The sequence below is a fragment of the Arachis hypogaea genome, chromosome 9 (genome assembly GCF_003086295.3).
Source record: "Arachis hypogaea cultivar Tifrunner chromosome 9, arahy.Tifrunner.gnm2.J5K5, whole genome shotgun sequence".
NCBI classification, from domain to species: Eukaryota; Viridiplantae; Streptophyta; class Magnoliopsida; order Fabales; family Fabaceae; genus Arachis; species Arachis hypogaea.
The window spans coordinates 42769393-42782000 of NC_092044.1; the positions used below are offsets into that span (position 1 = coordinate 42769393).

A 12608-nucleotide genomic window follows, 5' to 3' on the forward strand; every position below is an offset into this window, starting at 1 on the left:
AAAAATTAACACAAGACTCAAACAAGAAACACAAAATATTTTTTTGATTTTTATGATTTTCTAATTTTTTTGTATCTTTATTTTAATTTTTTTCGAAAAACATTTTTGGAAAAACGAAAAATAAAAGAAAAATTTTGAAAAAAGATTTTTGAAAAGAAAATAACCTAATCTGAGCAACAAGACGAACCGTCAATTGTCCATACTCGAACAATCCCCGGCAACGGCGCCAAAATCTTGGTGGACGAAATTGTGATCAATGTTCTAACTATTTTGTATGAAATCATTATTATGGCACTGGTTGAATTCACAACTCCGTTCAACTAACCAGCAAGTGTACTGGGTCGTCCAAGTAATAAACCTTACGTGAGTAAGGGTCGATCCCACAGAGATTGTTGGTATGAAGCAAGCTATGGTCACCTTGTAAATCTCAGTTAGGCAGATTAAATTGGTTTATGGGTTTTTGAAAATAGAAATAAGAAAATAAATAATAAAAGGGATAGAATACTCATGCAGATTCATTGGTAGGAATTTCAGATAAGCGAATGAAGATACTGTATGGCTCAAGGACGCCTGCTCTCCCACTGCTTCAACTCAATCCTTCTTACTCCTTTCCATGGCAAGCTGTATGTAGGGCATCACCGTTGTCAATGGCTACATCCCATCCTCTCAGTGAAAACGTTCCTATGCTCTGTCACAGCACGGCTAATCATCTGTCGGTTCTCAATCAGGTTGGAATAGAATCCCTTGATTCTTTTGCGCTTGTCATCACGCCCAGCCTTCAGGAGTTTGAAGCTCGTCACAGTCATTCAATCATAGAGTCCTACTCGGAATACCACAGACAAGGTTTAGACTTTCTGGATCCTCATGAATGCCGCCATCTATCTAACTTATACCACGAAGATTCTGTTGGGGAATCTAAGAGATACACATTCAAGCTCTGTTGCAAGTAGAACGGAAGTGGTTGTCAATCACGTGCGTTCATAAGTGAGAATGATAATGAGGGTTACTTATCATCACATTCATCATGTTCTTGGGTACGAATGAATATCTTGGAATAAGAATAATAGGGATTTGAATAAAAGACAATAGAATTGCATTAATACTTGAGGTACAGCAGAGCTCCACACCCTTAATCTATGGTGTGCAGAAACTCCACCGTTGAAAATACATAAGTAAAAGGTTCAGGCATGGCCGAATGGCCAGCCCCCTGAAACGTGCTCAATGGCCTCCTAAGATGAAGAATAATACAAAACTGAGACCAAAGATGAAACGTGGTCAAAAGACATCTAATACAATAGTTAAATGTTCTATTTATAATAAACTAGCTCCTACTTTCCAACGCCGTTGAGAGCGCGCCAATTGGAGTTCTGTAGCTCCAGAAAATCCATTTCGAGTGCAGGGAGGTCAGATTCCAACAGCATCAGCAGTCCTTTTGTCAGCCTTCTTCAGAGTTTTGCTCAAGTCCCTCAATTTCAGCCAGAATTTACCTGAAATCACAGAAAAACACACAAACTCATAGTAAAGTCCAGAAATGTGAATTTAACATAAAAACTAATGAAAACATCCCTAAAAGTAGCTTGAACTTACTAAAAACTACCTAAAAACAATGCCAAAAAGCGTATAAATTATCCGCTCATCAGTATTCCGAGTAGGACTCCGGGATTGAATGACTGTGATGAGCTTCAAACTCCGGAAGGCTGGGCGTTAGTGACAGACGCAAAAGAATCACTGGATTCTATTCTAACCTGATTGAGAACCGACAGATGATTAGTCGTGCTGTGACAGAGCATTTGGACCTTTTTCACTGAGAGGATGGGATGTAGCCATTGACAATGGTGATGCCCTACATACAGCTTGCCATGGAAAGGAGTAAGAAGGATTGGACGAAAGCAGTAGGAAAGCCGAGATTCAACAGGGACAAGCATCTCCATACGCTTATCTGAAATTCCCACCATTAATTTACATAAGTATTTCTATCCTTTATTATTTAATTAAGTATCTCTTTATATTTTCCGAAAACCATAATCCATTTGATTCCACCTGACTGGGATTTACAAGATGACCATAGCTTTGCTTCATACCAACAATCTCTGTGGGATCAACCCTTACTCATGTAAGGTTTATTACTTGAACGACCCAGTACACTTGCTGGTTAGTTGTGCGAAGTTATGAATTAAATTTTAGACACTATGATATTGAGCACCAAGTTTTTGGAGCTATTATCGGGGAATTAATTCCATACAATAATAAAGAGTACGAATCACAATTTCGTCCACCAAGGACCTTGTTTCAGTCATGAAACTGAGAGTGGCCTTAGATAGATCAGAGACTAAGTTTGCCAAGCTAGAAGGATTCTGCTCAGAATTCTCTGTCTGTTGCTAAGATGATGATGGAAAAGGTTTGTTATTGCTAAACCTGTTTCTTCCACCATTGTTATTATTGAAGCCTTGCTTCTGTAGATCCTTCCATGAAAAATTCGGATGATTTCTCCATGAAGGGTTATAGGTGTTGCCAAAGGCTTCACCCATGTAATTTACCTCTGCCATTACAGGGTTCTCAGGATTATAAGTTTCTTCTTCAGAAGATGCTTCTTTAGTACTGTTGGATGCATTTTGGAATCCATTCAGACTCTGAGATATCATATTGACTTGTTGGGTCAATATTTTGTTCTGAGCTAGTATGGCATTCAGAGCATCAATTTCAAGAACACCGTTCTTCTGAGGTATCCCATTACTCACAAGATTTCTCTCAGAGGTGTACATGAATTGGTTATTTACAACCATGTCAATGAGTTCTTGAGCTTCTGCAGGCATTTTCTTCAGGTGAATAGATCCACCTGCAGAATGGTCCAATGACATCTTAGATAATTCAGACAGACCATCATAGAATATATCCAGGATGGTCCACTCTGAAAGCATGTCAGAAGGACACTTTTTGGTCAACTGCTTGTATCTTTCCCAAGCTTCATAGAGGGATTCGCCATCTTTTTTCTTGAAGATCTGAACATCCATTCTAAGCTTGCTCAACTTTTGAGGAGGAAAGAATTTGGCCAAGAAGGCCGTGACCAGCTTATCCAAGAGTCCAAGCTATCTTTAGGTTGTGAGTCCAACCATGTTCTAGCTCTGTCTCTTACAGCAAAAGGGAAAAGCATGAGCCTGTAGACTTCAGGATCTACTCCATTAGTCTTAACAGTATCACAGATCTGCAAGAACTCAGTTAAAAACTGATAGGGATCTTCTGATGGAAGTCCATAAAACTTGCAATTCAGTTGCATCAGAGAAACTAATTAAGGCTTTCGCTCAAAGTTGTTTACTCCAATGGCAGGAATTGAGATGCTTCTTTCATGTAAGTTGGAATTTGGTGCAGTAAAGTCACCAAGCATCTTCCTTGCACCTCCACCATTGTTATTGGGTTCGGCCATCTCTACTTCTTTTTCGAAATTTTTAGTATAGTCCTCTGCAGAGTGTTGTGTTTTAGCTTCTCTTAGCTTTTTCTTCTGAGTCCTTTCAGGTTCCGGATCTGCTTCAACAAGAATGTCCTTGTCCTTGCTCCTACTCATATGAAAAAGAAGAGAACAGAAAAGAAGAGGAATCCTCTATGTCACAGTATAGAGATTCCTTTATGTGAGTAGAAGAAGAAAAGAATATAAGAAGGAGAAAATTCAAACACAGAAAAATAAGAGAAGAGGGTTCAAATTATGAGTAGAGGAGAAGTGTTAGTAAATAAATAAATAAATAGAAGGAGATGAGAAAGAGAGAGAGGAATTTTCGAAATTAATTAAGAAGAAAAGGAAAGTATTTTTGTTTTTATTTTAAAATAAAGTTAGAATTCAAAAATTAGGAGAAGAATTAAAATTAAAATTAAAATTTAAAATAATTAGTTAATTAAAAAGAAATTTTTTTTGAAAAAGGTGAGGAATATTCAAAAATTAGAGAGAGAAAAGTAGTTAGGTGGTTTTGAAAAAGATAAGAAATAGTAAAACAACCAAAAAATCAATTAGTTAGTTGAAAAAGATTTGAAAATCAATTTTGAAAAGATAAGAAGTTAGAAAAAGAATTTTGAAATCAAATTTTTGAAAAAGATATGATTTGAAAAAGATATGTTTGAAAATATATGATTGAAGAGATATTGTTGAAAAAGATTTGATTTTTTTTAAATTAAAAATGATTACTTGACCAACAAGAAACTAAAAGATATGATTCTAGAATTTAAAGATTGAACCTTTCTTAACAAGAAAGTAACAAACTTCAAATTTTTTAATCAATCACATTAGTTGTTAGTAAAATTTTTGAAAATTTGAAATGAAATTAGGAAAAAGATTTTGAAAAACAATTTTTTTAAAATTTTTGAAAATATAAAAGAAAAATGAAAAAGATTTGATTTTTGAAAAAGATTTTGAAAAGATAAGATTTTTTGAAATTGAAATCTTGACTTAACTAACAAGAAACAACTTATTTTAAAAAATTTTGACTAAGTCAACCCAAAATTTCGAAATTTATGAGTAAAATAAGGAAAAGATATTTTTTTATTTGAATTTAATGATGAGAGAGAAAAACAACTAAATGACTCAAAACATAAAAATTATGAATCAAAACACATGATGCATGCAAGAATACTATGATTGTCAAGATGAACACCAAGAACACTTTGAAGATCAAGATGAACATCAAGACTTATTTTTGAAAAATTTTCAAGAAAAGAAAGACATGCAAAACACCAAACTTAGAGATTTTTCATGTTTAGACACTTTGAATACAAAAATGCATATGAAAAACAACAAAAGATACAAAACAAGAAAATATGAAGATCAAACAAGAAGACATACTAAGAACAACTTGAAGATAATGAAGAATGCAATGCATGATTTTTTTGTTTTTTATTTTAAAACATGCAATTGACACCAAACTTAAAAATTGACTCAAGACTTAAACAAGAAACACAAATTTTTTTTTGTTTTTTGATTTATAGTTTTTTTTGTATTTTTTCGAATTTTTTTTCTTGGAAAAACGAAAAAAAAAAGAAGAGAAAAAACTTTTTTGAAAGATTTTTGAAAACTTTTTGAAAATAAAAAAAATACCTAAGCTGAGCAACAAGATGAACCGTCAGTTGTCCAAACTCGAACAATCCCCGGCAACGGCGCCAAAAACTTGATAGGCAAAATTGTGACACATACTTTTCACAATTCAAACAATTCCTGGCAACGGCTCCGAAAAAACTTGGTGCACAATACCATGCTTCACACAAATTCTTCACAACTTCGCACAACTAACCAGCAAGTGCACTGGGTCGTCCAAGTAATAAACCTTATGTGAGTAAGGGTCGATCCCACGGAGATCGTTGGTATGAAGCAAGCTATGGTCATCTTGTAAATATCAGTCAGGCGGATTCTAATGGTTATAATGGTTTTCGAATATAAAGATAAATAAAGCATAAAATAAGGATAGAGATACTTATGTAATTCATTGGTGGGAATTTCAGATAAGTGCATGAAGATACTGTGTTCCTTCTGAATCTCTGCTTTCCTACTGCTTTCATCCAATCATTCTTACTCCTTTCCATGGCAAGCTGTATGTTGGGGGATCACCGTTGTCAATGGCTACCGTCCGTCCTCTCAGTGAAAATGGTCCAGGTGAGCTGTCACCGCACGGCTAATCATCTGTCGGTTCTCGATCATGTAGGAATAGGATTTACTATCCTTTTGCGTCTATCACTACGCCTTACAGTCGCGAGTTTGAAGCTCGTCACAGTCATTCAATCCCTGAATCCTACTCGAAATACCACAGAAAAGGTTTAGACTTTTCGGATTCTCAAGAATGCTGCCAATGGATTCTAGCTTATACCACGAAGATTCTGATCAAGGAATCCAAGAGATATTAATTCAAGCTTATTTGCATGTAGAACGAAAGTGGTTGTCAGGCACACGTTCATAAGTGAGAATGGTGATGAGCGTCACATAATCATCACATTCATCAGGTTCTTAAGTGCGAATGGATATCTTAGAATAAGAATAAGCGTGAATTGAATAGAAGAACAACGGTACTTTGCATTAATACTCGAGGTACAGCAGAGCTCCACACCTTAATCTATGGTGTGTAGAAACTCCACCGTTGAAAATACATAAGTGATGAAGGTCCAGGCATGGCCGTGAGGCCAGCCCCCATAAAAGTGATAAAGAGATCAAATGATCCTCAATAGATAATCCAAAAGTCTTATTTATACTAGACTAGTTACTAGGGTTTACAGAAATAAGTAAATAATGCAGAAATCCACTTTTAGGGCCCACTTGGTGTGTGCTTGGGCTGAGTATTGAAGCTTCACACGTATAGAGGCTTTTCTTGGAGTTAAATGCCAAATTGTAACATGTTTTTGGAGTTTAACTCTGGTTTGTGACGTGTTTCTGGCGTTTTACTACAGCATGGAGCTGGCGTTGAATGCCAGTTTGCATCATCTAAACTCGAATAAAGTATGGACTATTATATATTTCTAGAAAGCGTTGGATGTCTACTTTCCAACGCAGTTGAGAGCACGCCATTTGGAGTTTTGTAGCTCCAAAAATCCATTTTGAGTGCAGGGAGGTCAGAATCCAACCGCATCTATAGTTCTTTTTCAGCCTCCTATCATATTTTTGCTCAGGTCCCTCAATTTCAGCCAAAAAATACCTGAAATTACAGAAAAACACACAAACTCAAAGTAAAGTCTAGAAATGTGAATTTTTCATAAAAACTAATAAAAACATCCCTAAAAATAGCTAGATCCTACTAAAAACTACCTAAAAACAATGCCAAAAAGCGTATAAATTATCCGCTCATCACTTGCCACTTGCCAGTTGAGCTTGAACATAGAGCATTCTGGGCTCTAAAACTGATGAACTTTGATGAGCAAGCTACTGGAGAAAAGAGACTAAGGCAACTCAACGAGCTGGAGGAATTTAGGAGCCAAGCATATGAGAATGCAAAGATTTACAAAGAGAACACAAAAAATTGGCATGATCAAAAGATAACAAGGAGGGAGTTCACTGAAGGACAAAAGGTGTTATTGTACAATTCTAGACTTAAGTTCTTTCCTGGGAAGCTTAAGTCTAGATGGTCAGGACCCTTCACCATCATCAAAGTGTACTCCTATGATCAGGTGGAACTTATGGAGGATAAAACATAAAGAACCTTCACTGCAAATGGCTATAGACTCAAGCATGATCTGCGGGACTCATTGGATGAAAGGAGAGTGAGCTACCACCTCAACTAAAAAAGGAAGGACGTCAAGCTACTGACGATAAAGAAGCGCTAGTTGGGAGACACCCCAACACTTTATATCCTTTTGATTTATTACTTACTTAGAAGTAGATTGTGAATATTAGCTTAGGAAGTTTAATTTCAGTTTTGATAGTTAGGATAGCTTTATGAATTATTTTGTCTCCTATTTCTGGAAATGCAACTTAATGAAGGTATTTACTGATGATGAGTGATTGGTCTAAGAACTAGCTAAAAAGCTAAGTTTGGTGTGGTCACTCACCTACTTAATCTAGGCTTACAACCATTTGGATAAACTAAATTTTGAAGAGTAAGCCCAGAGATTAAGTTTGATGTGGCCACCACCATACGAGGATCACTTAACAAGCCCAATGCCACTCAATTTGAAAGCATTTAATATATTGGTGGAGGCTTGAATGTGAATTTTAATGTGTTCAGGGGAGATTAGAACCAACAGAATGTGAAAGAATTGGAATTACTTCTTCCCCATGAACACATTAAAAACCCCAATGATGAACCCAATTTATTAAGATGCAAATGAATTAAGTTTGGTGTCCCAAGGGACACCCATCAGTTGCAAATCCATTCACTAGCATTAAGAAGGAATGTGGAGGATTATATTGTCATTACTCATGGGGTTTCGGTTTCATTTTTAGGAGATTGAATGGGGCCCACTTGGTTGATAGCAAAGAGGTCAAAGTGTACTTACACTTTGGATCTCAACATACGCAGAAGGCATAGTGGGATAAGGATTGGCGCCTCTTCCCACGTTAGGTGCCACTCCCAAAGTGGGAAAACAATGAATTCTCTTCCTTTCCAACCATTCGAACCACACTTTCACCCGTATAAAAACCTCACTTCCCCATCTCCCTCCCACTTCAAACCCCATCCCACACACGAAAGAAACTTACACAGACCTTTCTTTCTCTCTTCTCTTTTCTCTTTTCATCCCCTTTCTCTCTATCTTTCTACTTGATTGGGACAATCAAGTCATAAGTTTGGTGTTAGAGCAAAACTTTTGTTTTGCTTGTGTTTCTTTGCAACACTCTATTACTATCTCAGAACCTTTAAACACTCTCTCTCTCTCCACCCAATGGCACCACCAAGGTCCTCAGCCTCAAAGAAAAGAAAGACCAAAGAACCAACTTTCGGTTCCTCAAGCTCAACCTTCAATGAATACAAATTCCTCTCCGCATTCAACCAAAACCAATTCTATGGTTGGGTGAGTGAGAGGGAGATCATCCCAGAGGTTGGTTTCCAACTGGGAAGGAATGAGCACCATGAGATTAACATTGAGATTAACAACAGGGGCTGGGCACTCTTCTGCAACCCACCAAGGAAAGTGGTGGAAGGCGTGGTAAGGGAATTTTATGCCAACGCCGTGCCACAACCAGGGCAAGCTTATGGGTACATTAGCTATGTGAGAGGGAAGTCCATTGACTATAGTCCTTCTAACATAGAAAGGGTGATGATGTGAAGAGGACAGACTCCACTCGGAGTTATGAGGAGAGGATGAAGCAACCAGACCCAGGATTTGATGAAATCCTGAACGAAATTTGTGTACTAAATGTGCAGTGGATCAATGACAAAGATGGGAAAACCAACCAGTTGAGAAGAAGGAACTTGAGCCCCCAAGCTAGGGGTGGCTGGACTTTGTGAGAAGATCTTTGATTCCTACATCCAACACCTCCGAGGTGACCAAGGAGAGAGCTGTGCTCATATATAGCATTATGAAAGGAGAGAATGTAAATGTTGCGGAGTTGATTGCCAACAACATCAATAAGATACTGAAGAGAACTAATGAAAGCACAAGGTTGGCATTCCCCAGTATCATACAAGAGCTATGTGATGACGCTGGAGTTGAGAAAGTTATTGATGAGGTGCTATTGAAGCAAGACAAGCCTATAACTGCCAAGAAAATGGCCAAGGTGTTGGCTGTCAACCCACTTCAGAGGGCCAGAGAGCATAGAGCTCATGCTCATGTGCCACAACAACAACAACAACAAGAGGCTGAGGAGCAACCACATTTCCTGGTGCTTCAACCACCACAATATTAACAATACCAGCAATTTCAATAATTTCCTAAAGGAGTAAACTGGGAGTAGCTGCAAGGAGACGTGCATCAAATGAAGGGAGATTTGCATCAATTGAGGGAAGATGTCAACCAATTTCAAAATAGCCAAAGAGAGCAATGGAACCAAGTGAATGAGAACATACAAAACTTTCAAGGAAGCTTTGAGCAAGCAAGGAAGGAGAAGCAAGAGGAGTTCGACTGGGGAGAGGTGCGAAGTGCACTTGACGAAGTAATAGAGCAGAACAAATGGCAGCAGAGGAACCTCGCTGAGTTCATGCATCTTTATAATGCCCAGACCATTTCAAGGAGGCAATATGATATCAACACACAAGCAAAGCTGAATCACAAGTGTAATGTTGTGGCCGCTCTTAACCCCGGATACCCAACATTCATGCAAGGACTGGAAGAATTGAGTGCTAGACAAGAGGAGATCCTAGCTAAGCACAAAGAGGATGAAAGAAATTATATGGTAAGGCTGGGATTCTGGAAGCCCAAGGACAAGAAAGCACAAGAAGGATCCTCCCAAAAGGGTGAAGATGACTCCTCCCCATCCAAGAAGAAAGACAATGGCAAAGGGCCAATGAACTAAAGTTGAAGTTGCACAAGGTTGTTGAGTTCCATGGTTGACATTTTCCAAATTTCTGAATTTTGTTTAAGTTCTTATCTACTTTACTTTATGTTTGAGAATAATTGGTAATGCTAGGATAGTTTATGTTTTATGTTTAGTTCTTTATTACTTGAAGTCTTTTGTGAGTCCCTTGATATGCAAGAAGGAAAATGCAACGTTAACTTTAGTCTTTTTCAACATCAATAAAGTGTAGTTTATCTCCATAAGAGTTGTTGTGAGTGTACAAGAACAAGAGTAAATGAGACTAAGACCAAGAAAGCTCTTTCAAAGAACTAAGAAACAAAAGACTAAGTGTAGAACCTTGAATGAACTAAAAAGAAAATGAGTCATGAAAGGCAACTAATCCTAGAAGGCATGACAAGTAGAGGTTGAGGGGTGTTCCTTGAATATCTATAGAACCAAGAAGTAGTAAGCAACAAAGTCCCAAGGCTCTGAGCATCAACTACTAGGAAAGAAAGAGAAACAATGAAAAACTTAAAAGAGTTAGAGACCCTAGTAGATGCTTGTGGTGAAGATGTGTCAAGAAGAAGCCTGGGCAAGTAAATTCTCAGGGGTGTTTCAACACCTAACACCCTAAAGCCAACTGGTTTGGGAGTGTTGATTGAAAGCCTAACTAAAGGGTTGTCTTGAGACAAAACACATAGAGTCGTGGTCAATGAACCGAAAAGAAGCAAAACCAAAAATAGAATGAGCTAACTCTTACTACTTCAAGGTGACAATCAATGAAAAGGATCCCTGAGGCACATGCTTGGAAGAACCCTCAAGGATCTAGGGACTCTTTGTGACATTCAAAGCATTCATGCATATGTTGAACACTTAGTCCCATTCTTAGTTATATTGCATCCATTCAAGGTCAAGTCTCAATTCACAAAAAGACCGCTCACATTGATTTGCTTGGGACAAGCAAAGCTTAAGTTTGGTGTTGTGATTACTTACATCATCTACCCTTTTTCTTGAATAAAAAGGACCATAAAAGAGGCATAATCTCATTTGATCATTGCAATTCATGCCTTAATTGATGAATATCATAGTACATTGCAATTCATGCCTTAATTGAAGACCATCAAAGGGGCGTGGCACGCCAGAAGCTAGGCGTGGCACGCCAGAAGCTAGGCGTGGCACGCCAACTAATTACCTAGAAGAGTCATCAGTAGGGCGTGCCACTTTGTATCGAAGGCGTGGCACGCCAGTTCCAGAATTCACTTGGGCGTGCCACTTGAGGATCAAGGTGTGGCACGCCAAGCCTAAAAGACCCACAATTGAATGGGCGTGCCACTTGAGCAACATGGCGTGGCACGCTGGAAAAAGAATCCAAAGAAGGGGTTGAAGGCTAATGAGGTCTGGGTATGCCACGTGATCAACCAGGCCTGGCATGCCAATGAACAAGAAGGCAAAGTGAAAAGCTGGGCGTGCCACTTGGTATCGAAGGTGTGGCACGCCAGCTCAAGAAGTCTCACTAAGGCGTGCCACTTGAATGATCAGGCGTGGCACGCCAGCAATGAAGGAGGGCAAACAAAGCTGGGCGTGCCACTTGGTATCGAAGGCGTGGCACGCCAGCTCAATTATCCCTCTTTGGCATGCCACTTGAACATCCAGGCGTGGGACGCCAACCTTTGGAACCAAGGCAAATGAAGGGCGTGGCATGCCAGTCTCATGGCGTGGCACGTTGGTAGTGTTTTCCAGAGGAGGAGATAAAGGGCCAAATGAACTGGGCGTGCCACTTGGATGATGAGGCGTGGCACGCCAGCAAGAGGATGAAGCATTTAGAGGGGCATGGCACGCCAGACCCTGGGCATGCCACGCTGGTACAAGTTTCCAAAAACATGAAGATGTGGAAAATGGCCTGGGCGTGCCACTTGGAGTCGAAGGCGTGGCATGCCAAGCTACTTGAGGACTTTAAAATTCCCTCGGCATGCCACTTTGGCTCGAAGGTGTGGCATGCCAGGGATGTGATAGAGGAAGGCGTGCCACTTGGAGGGTGAGACGTGGCACGCCAAGCTAGAAACGAAGAGAGCGTGACACGCCAGGGGAGCGCTAGTCACACGCTAGCTGGAAGATCACGTTTGTTGAGTTTCTTTTCCCTCCAAATTGTAATTTTCTTTTCACTTTTGTAATTTCCTTTATTTCTAGATCTAGGAGTAGTATAAATACCCTTGAAGTATTGGAAACACACACGGAGATGCAGATCGCTATCTCAAGGGGATTGTAGAGTTTTAGTTTTGAATTCACTTTTTCACTTTTTACACTTCATCTCTTCCATCTTTTGTACTTTCTTTCCGAGCTATGAGTAGCTAAATTCCCTCTCATTGAGAGAGGGAGCTCTATTGTACTTGATTGATTAATGATAGTGAATTTCTTTTTCTCTTCATCTTCTCTTTAATTTGCTAGAAGGAATTTCGATTTTCATGCTTAGTGTTCAATTATCTTGGAAAAGAGATTGATTGCAAAATGGGTTTCATGGGAACCTTGGAAAAGGAAACATGAAACCATGCTAGAAATCTCTTCTCACACTTGAGAAGAATCTGGGTTTTGGTATTTGGATATGGTGACATATAATCCTCCCTCTACCTGGACCTACAAGGATGTGTGGTATAATCAGGGACCAAGCATATCTCTCTTCATGAGCAATTAGACCAAGAAATTGGCTATTGATAAAGAT

General features: G+C 38.9%; 1 non-coding gene across 1 annotated transcript; it reads left to right on the plus strand.

Moving 5' to 3' along the window:
• The first annotated feature begins 2912 nt into the window (after nt 1-2912).
• LOC112713610 (small nucleolar RNA R71) lies at nt 2913-3020 on the plus strand. The gene has a single exon (XR_003158581.1). It is a non-coding gene; the product is annotated as a small nucleolar RNA R71 (small nucleolar RNA).
• Nucleotides 3021-12608: the final 9588 nt, after the last annotated feature.